At 41.2% G+C, this 10,577-nt stretch overlaps 1 non-coding gene across 1 annotated transcript; it reads left to right on the forward strand.

Moving 5' to 3' along the window:
* The first annotated feature begins 10,263 nt into the window (after positions 1 to 10,263).
* On the forward strand, positions 10,264 to 10,371 carry LOC112704459 (small nucleolar RNA R71). The gene has a single exon (XR_003155083.1). It is a non-coding gene; the product is annotated as a small nucleolar RNA R71 (small nucleolar RNA).
* Positions 10,372 to 10,577: the final 206 nt, after the last annotated feature.

Genomic DNA, 10,577 nt, shown 5'->3' on the forward strand with positions numbered 1-10,577 from the left:
TCGTGGTATAAGTTAGATAGTTGGCGGCATTTATGAGGGTCCGGAAAGTCTCACCTTGTCTGTGGTATTCCGAGTAGGATTCTGGGAATCCGAAAAGTCCAACCTTGTCTGTGGTGTTCCGAGTAGGATTCTGGTAATGAATGACCGTGACGTGCTTCAAACTTTAACCTGCTGGGCGTTGGTGACAGACGCAAAAGAGGGATTCTATTCCAGTAGGAGCGGGAACCAACCGGTGATTAGCCGTACTGTGACAGAGTGCGTTAGCATAGTTTTCACTGCGAGGATGGGATGTAGCCATCAGCCATGGGTGATGCCTCTAGACTGGTTAGCTGTGCGAGTGACAGCCGCACAGGTTATTTCCCCGTGAGGAATGAAAGTAGCCACAGTTGATGGTGAACCCCTATACAAAGCTTGCCATGGAAAGGAGTAAGAAGGATTGAGTAGAAGGAGTAGGAGAGCAGGCGTCCAAGAGCTCTACAGCATCTCCATCCGCTTATCTGAAATTCCCACCAATGAATCTGCATAAGTATCTTTATCCCTTTCATTATTTCTATTTTCAAAAACCCATAAACTATTTTAATCTGCCTAACTGAGATTTGCAAGGTGACCATAGCTTGCTTCATACCAACAATCTCTGTGGATTCGACCCTTACTCACGTAAGGTTTATTACTTGGACGACCCAGTACACTTGCTGGTTAGTTGAACGGAGTTGTGAAAATAAACAATGCCCTCAGAGTAAACATCCTACAAGTAGAAAGAACAAGTGATCACAATTTCGTCCACCAGTCCCCAAGCAACTGAAAATCAAATAGGATAAAAAGAAGAGAATATACTATAAATCCCAGAATATAAATGAATATTAGTTCTAATTAGATGAGCGGGACTTGTAGCTTTTTGCTTCTGAACAATTTTGGCATCTCACTTTTTCCTTTGAAGTTTAGAATGATTGGCATCTATGGGAACTTAGAATTTCGGATAGTGTTATTGATTCTCCTAGTTAAGTATGTTGATTCTTGAACACAGCTACTTTTATGAGTCTTGGCCGTGGCCCTAAGCACTTTGTTTTACAGTATTACCACCGGATACATAAATGCCACATACACATGACTGGGTGAACCTTTTCAAATTGTGACTCGGCTTTGCTAGAGTCCCCAGTTAGAGGTATCCAGAGCTCTTAAGCACACTCTTTTTGCTTTGGATCACGACTTTAACCACTCAGTCTCAAGCTTTTCACTTGGACCTGCATGCCACAAGCACATAGTTAGGGACAGCTTGATTTAGCCGCTTAGGCCTGGATTTTATTTCCTTGGGCCCTCCTATCTATTGATGCTCAAAGCCTTGGATCCTTTTTACCCTTGCCTTTTGGTTTTAAGGGCTATTGGCTTTTTCTGCTTGCTTTTTCTTTTTCTTTCTATTTTTTTCGCCAAATTTTTTTCCGCAAGCTTTTGCTTTTTCACTGCTTTTTCTTGCTTCAAGAATCAATTTCATGATTTTTTAGATTGTCAATAACATTTTTCTTTGTTCATCATTCTTTCAAGAGCCAACAATTTTAACATTCATAAACAACAAGATAAAAAATATGCACGGTTCAAGCATTCATTCAGAAAACAAAAAGTATTGTCACCACATCAATATAATTAAACTAATTTCAAGGACAATTTTCGAAATTCATGTACTTCTTGTTCTTTTGAGTTAAAAAAATTTTTCATTTAAGAGAGGTGAAGGATTTATGGAATTTATTCATAGCTTTAAATAAATTCCATGAATCCTTCACCTCTCTTAAAAGAAAAATGTTTCTAATTCAAAAGAACAAGAAGTACAAGATTTTCGAATTTATCCTTCAATTTAGTTTAATTATATTGATGTGGTGACAATACTTTTTGTTTTCTGAATGAATGATTGAACAGTGCATATTTTTGATCTTGTTGTTTATGAATGTTAAAATTGTTGGCTCTTGAAAGAATGATGAACAAAGAAAAATGTTATTGACAATCTGAAAAATCATGAAATTGATTCTTGAATCAAGAAAAAGCAGTGAAAAAGCAAAAGCTTGCGAAAAAAATTTGGCGAAAAAAATAGAAAGAAAAAGAAAAAGCAAGCAGAAAAAGCCAATAGCCCTTAAAACCAAAAAGCAAGGGTAAAAAGGATCCAAGGCTTTGAGCATCAATGGATAGGAGGGGCCAAGGAAATAAAATCCAGGCCTAAGCGGCTAAATCAAGCTGTCTCTGGCCATGTGCTTGTGACATGCAGGTCCAAGTGAAAAGCTTGAGACTGAGTGGTTAAAGTCGTGATCCAAAGCAAAAAGAGTGTGCTTAAGAGCTCTGGACACCTCTAACTGGGGACTCTAGCAAAGCTGGGTCACAATCTGAAAGGTTCACCCAGTCATGTGTCTGTGGCATTTATATATCCGGTGGTAATATTGGAAAACAAAGTGCTTAGGGCCATGACCAAGACTCATAAAAGTAGCTGTATTCAAGAATCAACATACTTAACTAGAAGAATCAATAACACTATCCAAAATTCTATGTTCCCATAGATGCCAATCATTCTAAACTTCAAAGGATGAAGTGAGATGCCAAAACTATTCAGAAGCAAAAAGCTACAAGTCCCGCTCATCTAGTTAGAACTAATATTTATTGATATTCTGGGATTTATAGTATATTCCCTTCTTTTTATCCTAATTGATTTTCAGTTGCTTGGGGACAAGCAACAATTTAAGTTTGGTGTTGTGATGAGCGGATAATTTATACGGTTTTTGGCATTGTTTTTAGGTAGTTTTTAGTATGATCTAGTTACTTTTAGGGATGTTTTCATTGGTTTATATGCTAAATTCATATTTCTGGACTTTACTACGAGTTTGTGTGTTTTTCTGTGATTTCAAGTATTTTCTGGCTGAAATTGAGGGACCTGAGCAAAACTCTGATAGGAGGCTGACAAAGGACTGCTGATGCTGTTGGAATCTGACCTTCCTGCACTCAAAATGGATTTTCTAGAGCTATAGAACTTCAAATTGCGCGCTCTCAACAGCGTTGGAAAGTAGACATCCAGAGCTTTCCAGCAATATATAATAGTCCCTAATTTATTCGAGATTTGATGATGTAAACTGGCGCTCAACGCCAGTTCCATGCTGCATTCTGGAGTCAAACGCCAGAAACACGTCACGAACCAGAGTTGAACGCCCAAAACACGTTACAACTTGGCGTTCAACTCCAAGAGAAGCCTCAGCTCGTGGATAGATCAAGCTCAGCCCAAGCACACACCAAGTGGGCCCTGAAAGTGGATTTATGCATCAATTACTTTCCTTTGTAAACCCTAGTAGCTAGTTTAGTATAAATAAAACTTTTTACTAGTTTATTAGATATCTTTGATTGCATTATTCAATCTTTGGACGTTTTGTTCTTAGATCAGGGGGCTGGCCATTCGGCCATTCCTGGACCTTTCACTTATGTATTTTCAACGGTGGAGTTTCTACACACCATAGATTAAGTGTGTGGAGCTCTGCTGTACCTCAAGTTTTAATGCAATTACTACTATCTTCTATCCAATTCGATTTATTCCTGTTCTAAGATATTCGTTGCACTTCAACTTGATGAATGTGATGATCTGTGACACTCATCATCATTCTCACCTATGAACACGCGTGACTGACAACCACTTTCGTTCTACCTTAGGCCGGGCGCATACCTCTTGGATTCCTTGATCAGAATCTTCGTGGTATAAGATAGAATTAATGGCGGCATTCATGGGAATCCGAAAAGTCTAACCTTGTCTGTGGTATTTCGATTAGGATTCCAGGATTGAATGACTGTGACGAGTTTCAAACTCCTGAAGGCTGGGCGTTAGTGACAGACGCAAAAGAATCACTAGATTCTATTCCAACCTGATTGAGAACCGACAGATGATTAGCCGTGCTGTGACAGAGCATTTGGACCATTTTCACTGAGAGGATAGGATGTAGCCATTGACAACGGTGATGCCTGATAGCGCGAAATTGTGAACAATACTTTTCACAACTCTCATAATCCCCGGTCATGAACCCCAAAAACTTGGTGCTCAATACCATGGCATTAACACAACTTCGCACAACTAACCAGCAAGTGCACTGGGTCGTCCAAGTAATAAACGTTACGCGAGTAAGGGTCGATCCCACGGAGATTGTTAGTATGAAGCAAGCTATGGTCATCTTGTAAATCTTAGTCAGGCAAACTCAAATGGATATGATGATGAACGAAATAAACATAAAGATAAAGATAGAGGTACTTATGTAATTCATTGGTAGGAACTTCAGATAAGCGCATGAAGATGCCTTCCCTTCCGTCTCTCTGCTTTCCTACTGTCTTCATCCAATCCTTCTTACTCCTTTCCATGGCAAGCTTATGTAGGGTTTCACCGTTGTCAGTGGCTACCTCCCATCCTCTCAGTGAAAACGTTCCTATGCTCTGTCACAGCATGGCTAATCATCTGTCGGTTCTCGGTCAGGCCGGAATAGAATCCAGCGATTCTTTTGCGTCTGTCACTAACGCCCCGCCTGCTAGGAGTTTGAAGCACGTCACAGTCATTCAATCATTGAATCCTACTCAGAATACCACAGACAAGGTTAGACCTTCCGGATTCTCTTGAATGCCGCCATCAGTTCTAGCCTATACCACGAAGACTCTGATCTCACGGAATGGTTGGCTCGGTTGTCAGGCGAGCACTCGGTTGTCAGGCAATCAACCATGCATCGTGCAATCAGGAATCCAAGAGATATTCACCCAATCGAAGGTAGAACGGAGGTGGTTGTCAGTCACACGTTCATAGGTGAGAATGATGATGAGTGTCACGGATCATCACATTCATCAAGTTGAAGAACAAGTGATATCTTAGAACAAGAACAAGCGGAATTGAATGGAAGAACAATAGTAATTGCATTAATACTCGAGGTACAGCAGAGCTCCACACCTTAATCTATGGTGTGTAGAAACTCCACCGTTGAAAATACATAAGAACAAGGTCTAGGCATGGCCGAATGGCCAGCCTCCCAATGATCTAAGATAGCATCAAAACAAGGATAACTACCCCGATATATCAATACAATAGTAAAAGGTCCTACTTATAGAAAACTAGTAGCCTAGGGTGTACAGAGATGAGTAAAAGACATAAAAATCCACTTCCGGGCCCACTTGGTGTGTGCTTGGGCTGAGCAATGAAGCATTTTCGTGTAGAGACTCTTCTTGGAGTTAAACGCCAGCTTTTATGCCAGTTTGGGCGTTTAACTCCCATTTGGGTGCCAGTTTCGGCGTTTAACGCTGGAAATCTTGAAGGTGACTTTGAACGCCGGTTTGGGCCATCAAATCTTGGGCAAAGTATAGACTATCATATATTGCTGGAAAGCCCAGGATGTCTACTTTCCAACGCCGTTGAGAGCGCGCCAATTGGGCTTCTGTAGCTCCAGAAAATCCACTTCGAGTGCAGGGAGGTCAGAATCCAACAGCATCTGCAGTCCTTTTCAGTCTCTGAATCAGATTTCTGCTCAGGTCCCTCAATTTCAGCCAGAAAATACCTGAAATCACAGAAAAACACACAAACTCATAGTAAAGTCCAGAAAAGTGAATTTTAACTAAAAACGAATAAAAATATACTAAAAACTAACTAGATCATACTAAAAATATACTAAAAACAATGCCAAAAAGCGTACAAATTATCCGCTCATCACAACACCAAACTTAAATTGTTGCTTGTCCTCAAGCAACTGAAAATCAAATAAGATAAAAAGAAGAGAATATGCAATGAATTCCAAAAACATCTATGAAGATTAGTATTAATTAGATGAGCGGGGCTTTTAGCTTTTTGCCTCTGAATAGTTTTGGCATCTCACTCTATCCTTTGAAATTCAGAATGATTGGCTTCTTTAGGAACTTAGAATCCAGATAGTGTTATTGATTCTCCTAGTAAAGTATGATGATTCTTGAACATAGCTACTTATTGAGTCTTGGCCGTGGCCCAAAGCACTCTGTCTTCCAGTATTACCACCGGATACATACATGCCACAGACACATAATTGGGTGAACCTTTTCAGATTGTGACTCAGCTTTGCTAGAGTCCCCAACTAGAGGTGTCCAGGGTTCTTAAGCACACTCTTTTTTTTTTCGTTTTCTTTTTCCTTCTCACTTTTTTTTCGAAATTTTCTTTTTTTTTTCATTGCTTTTTCTTGCTTCAAGAATCATTTTAATGATTTTTCAGATCCTCAGTAACATGTCTCCTTTTTCATCATTCTTTCAAGAGCCAACATTCATGAACCACAAATTCAAGATACATATGCACTGTTTAAGCATACATTCAGAAAACAAAAATATTGCCACCACATCAAAATAATTAAACTGTTGTAAAATTCAAAATTCATGCAATTCTTTCCTTTTCAATTTAAGCACGTTTTTATTCAAGAAAGGTGATGGATTCATAGGACATTCATAACTTTAAGGCATAGACACTAAGACACTAATGATCACAAGACACAAACATAGATAAACATAAGCACTAGAATTCGAAAAACAGAAAATAAAGAACAAGGAAATTAAGGAACGGGTCCACCTTAGTGATGGCGACTCTTTCTTCCTCTTGAAGATCCTATGGAGTGCTTGAGCTCCTCAATGTCTCTTCCTTGTCTTGTTGCTCCTCTCTCATGATTCTTTGATCTTCTCTAATTTCATGGAGGATGATGGAGTGTTCTTGATGCTCCACCCTTAGTTGTCCCATGTTGGAACTCAATTCTCCTAGGGAGGTGTTTAGTTGCTCCCAATAGTTTTGTGGAGGAAAGTGCATCCCTTGAGGAATCTCAGGGATCTCATGGTGAGTGGGGTCTCTTGTGTGCTCCATCCTCTTCTTAGTGATGGGCTTGTCCTCATCAATGGGGATGTCTCCCTCTATGTCAACTCCAACTGAATAACAGAGGTGACAAATGAGATGAGGGAAGGCTAACCTTGCCAAGGTAGAGGACTTTTCCGCCACCTTATAGAGTTCTTGGGCTATAACCTCATGAACTTCTATTTCTTCTCCAATCATGATGCTATGAATCATGATAGCCCGGTCTATGGTAACTTCGGACCGGTTGCTAGTGGGAATGATTGAGCGTTGGATAAACTCCAACCATCCTCTAGCCACGGGTTTGAGGTCATGCCTTCTCAATTGAACCGGCTTCCCTCTTGAATCTCTCTTCCATTGGGCGCCCTCTTCACATATGATTGTGAGGACTTGGTCCAACCTTTGATCAAAGTTGACCCTTCTAGTGTAAGGATGTTCATCTCCTTGCATCATGGGCAAATTGAATGCCAACCTTACACTTTCCAGACTAAAATCCAAGTATTTCCCCCGAACCATAGTAAGATAATTCTTTGGATTCGGGTTCACACTTTGGTCATGGTTCTTGGTGATCCATGTATTGGCATAGAACTCTTGAACCATCAAGATTCCGACTTGTTGAATGGGGTTGGTAAGGACTTCCCAACCTCTTCTTCGGATCTCATGTCGGATCTCCGGATATTCACCCTTTTTGAGTGAAAAAGGGACCTCGGGGATCACCTTCTTCAAGGCCACAACTTCATAGAAGTGGTCTTGATGCACCCTTGAGATGAATCTTTCCATCTCCCATGACTCGGAGGTGGAAGCTTTTGCCTTCCCTTTCCTCTTTCTAGAGGTTTCTCCGGCCTTGGATGCCATAAATGGTTATGGAAAAACAAAAAGCAATGCTTTTACCACACTAAACTTAAAAGGTTTGCTCGTCCTCGAGCAAAAGAAGGAAAAAGAGAGTAGAAGAAGAAGAAATGAGGAAGAAGGGAATGGCTTTGTGTTCGGCCAAAGGGGAGAGAAATGGTGTTTAGGATGTGTGAAAATGAAGGAGTGAAGGAGGGTTTATATAGGAGAAGGGGAAGGGTAGGGTTCGGCCATTTGAGGGTGGGTTTGGGTGGGAAAGTGGTTTGAATTTGAATGGTGAGGTAGGTGGGGTTTTATGAAGGATGGATGTGAGTGGTGAAGAGAAAGATGGGATTTGATAGGTGAAGGGTTTTTGGGGAAGAGGTGTTGAGGTTATAGGTGAATGGGTAAAGAAGAGAGAGAGTGGTAGGGTAGGTGGGGATCCTGTGGGGTCCACAGATCCTGAGGTGTTAAGGAAAAGTCATCCCTGCACCAAATAGCAAGAAAAAACATGTTTTTAGCCTTTTCTGGCGTTAAACGCCGGGCTGGTGCCCATTTCTGGCGTTTAACGCCAGCTTCTTGCCCATTTCTGGCGTTTAACGCCAGTCTGGTGCCCCTTTCTGGCGTTAAACGCCCAGAATGGTGCCAGACTGGGCGTTAAACGCCCAACAGCTAACCTCACTGGCGTTTAAACGCCAGTGGGTGCGTCCTCCAGGGTGTGCTATTTTTCTTCCTGTTTTTCATTCTGTTTTTGCTTTTTTCATTGATTTTGTGACTTCTCATGATCATCAACCTACAAAAAAAATAAAGTAACAAAGGAAAATAGTTAATTATAAAACATTGGGTTGCCTCCCAACAAGCGCTTCTTTAATGTCATTAGCTTGACAGAGGACTCTCATAGAGCCTCACAGATATTCAGAGCCATGTTAGAACCTCCCAACACCAAACTTAGAGTTTGAATGTGGGGGTTCAACACCAAACTTAGAGTTTGGTTGTGGCCTCCCAGCACCAAACTTAGAGTTTGACTGTGGGGGCTCTGTTTGGCTCTGCTTTGAGAGAAGCTCTTCATGCTTCCTCTCCATGATGACAGAGGGATATCCTTGAGCCTTAAACACCAAGGATTCTTCATTCACTTGAATGATCAACTCTCCTCTATCAACATCAATCACAGCCTTTGCTGTGGCTAGGAAGGGTCTGCCAAGGATGATGGATTCATCTATGCACTTCCCTGTCTCTAGGACTATGAAATCAGTAGGGATGTAATGATCTTCAACTTTAACCAGAACATCCTCTACAAGTCCATGGGCTTGTTTTCTTGAGTTGTCTGCCATCTCTAGTGAGATTTTTGCAGCTTGCACCTCAGAGATCCCTAACTTCTCCATTACAGAGAGAGGCATGAGGTTTACACTTGACCCTAAGTCACACAAGGCCTTCTTGAAGGTCATGGTGCCTATGGTACAAGGTATTGAAAACTTCCCAGGATCCTGTCTCTTTTGAGGCAGTTTCTGCCTAGACAAGTTATCCAGTTCCTTGGTGAGCAAAGGAGGTTCATCCTCCCAAGTCTCATTTCCAAATAACTTGTCATTCAGCTTCATGATTGCTCCAAGGTATTTAGCAACTTGCTCTTCAGTGACATACTCATCCTCTTCAGAGGAAGAATACTCATCAGAGCTCATGAATGGCAGAAGTAAGTCCAATGGAATCTCTATGGTCTCATTTTGAGCCTCAGATTCCCATGGTTCCTCATTGGGGAACTCATTGGAGGCCAGTGGACGCCCAGTGAGGCCTTCCTCAGTGGCGTTCACTGCCCCTTCTCCCTCCCAAAATTCGGCCATGTTGATGGCCTTGCACTCTCCTTTTGGATTTTCTTCTGTATTGCTTGGGAGAGTACTAGGAGGGAGTTCAGTAATCTTCTTGCTCAGCTGACCCACTTGTCCTTCCAAGTTTCTGATGGAGGACCTTGTTTCAGTCATGAAACTTTGTGTGGTTTTGATTAGATCAGAGACCATGGTTGCTAAGTCAGAGGTATTCTGCTTAGAACTCTCTGTCTGTTGCTGAGAAGATGATGGAAAAGGCTTGCTATTGCTAAACCTGTTTCTTCCACCATTATTGTTATTGAAACCTTGTTGAGGTCTCTGTTGATCCTTCCATGAGAGATTTGGATGATTTCTCCATGAAGGATTATAGGTGTTTCCATAGGGTTCTCCCATGTAATTCACCTCTTCCATTGAAGGGTTCTCAGGATCATAAGCTTCTTCCTCAGATGAAGCTTCCTTAGTACTGCTTGGTACATTTTGCATTCCAGACAGACTTTGAGAAATCATATTGACTTGTTGAGTCAATATTTTGTTCTGAGCCAATATGGCATTCAGAGTGTCAATCTCAAGAACTCCTTTCTTCTGACTAGTCCCATTGTTCACAGGATTTCTTTCAGAAGTGTACATGAATTGGTTATTTGTAACCATTTCAATTAGCTCTTGAGCTTCTGTAGGCGTCTTCTTCAGATGAAGAGAGCCTCCAGCAGAGCTATCCAAGGACATCTTGGATAGTTCAGAGAGACCATCATAGAAAATTCCTATGATGCTCCATTCAGAAAGCATATCAGAAGGACACTTTCTGATTAATTGTTTGTATCTTTCCCAAGCTTCATAGAGGGATTCTCCTTCCTTCTGTCTGAAGGTTTGGACTTCCACTCTAAGCTTACTCAATTTTTGAGGTGGAAAGAACTTTGCCAAGAAGGCATTGACTAGCTTTTCCCAAGAGTCCAGGCTTTCTTTAGGTTGAGAGTCCAACCATGTCCTAGCTCTGTCTCTTACAGCAAAAGGGAATAGCATAAGTCTGTAGACCTCAGGGTCAACCCCATTAGTCTTGACAGTTTCACAGATTTGCAAGAACTCAGCTAAAAACT

Source organism: Arachis hypogaea, chromosome 7 (genome assembly GCF_003086295.3).
Source record: "Arachis hypogaea cultivar Tifrunner chromosome 7, arahy.Tifrunner.gnm2.J5K5, whole genome shotgun sequence".
NCBI classification, from domain to species: Eukaryota; Viridiplantae; Streptophyta; class Magnoliopsida; order Fabales; family Fabaceae; genus Arachis; species Arachis hypogaea.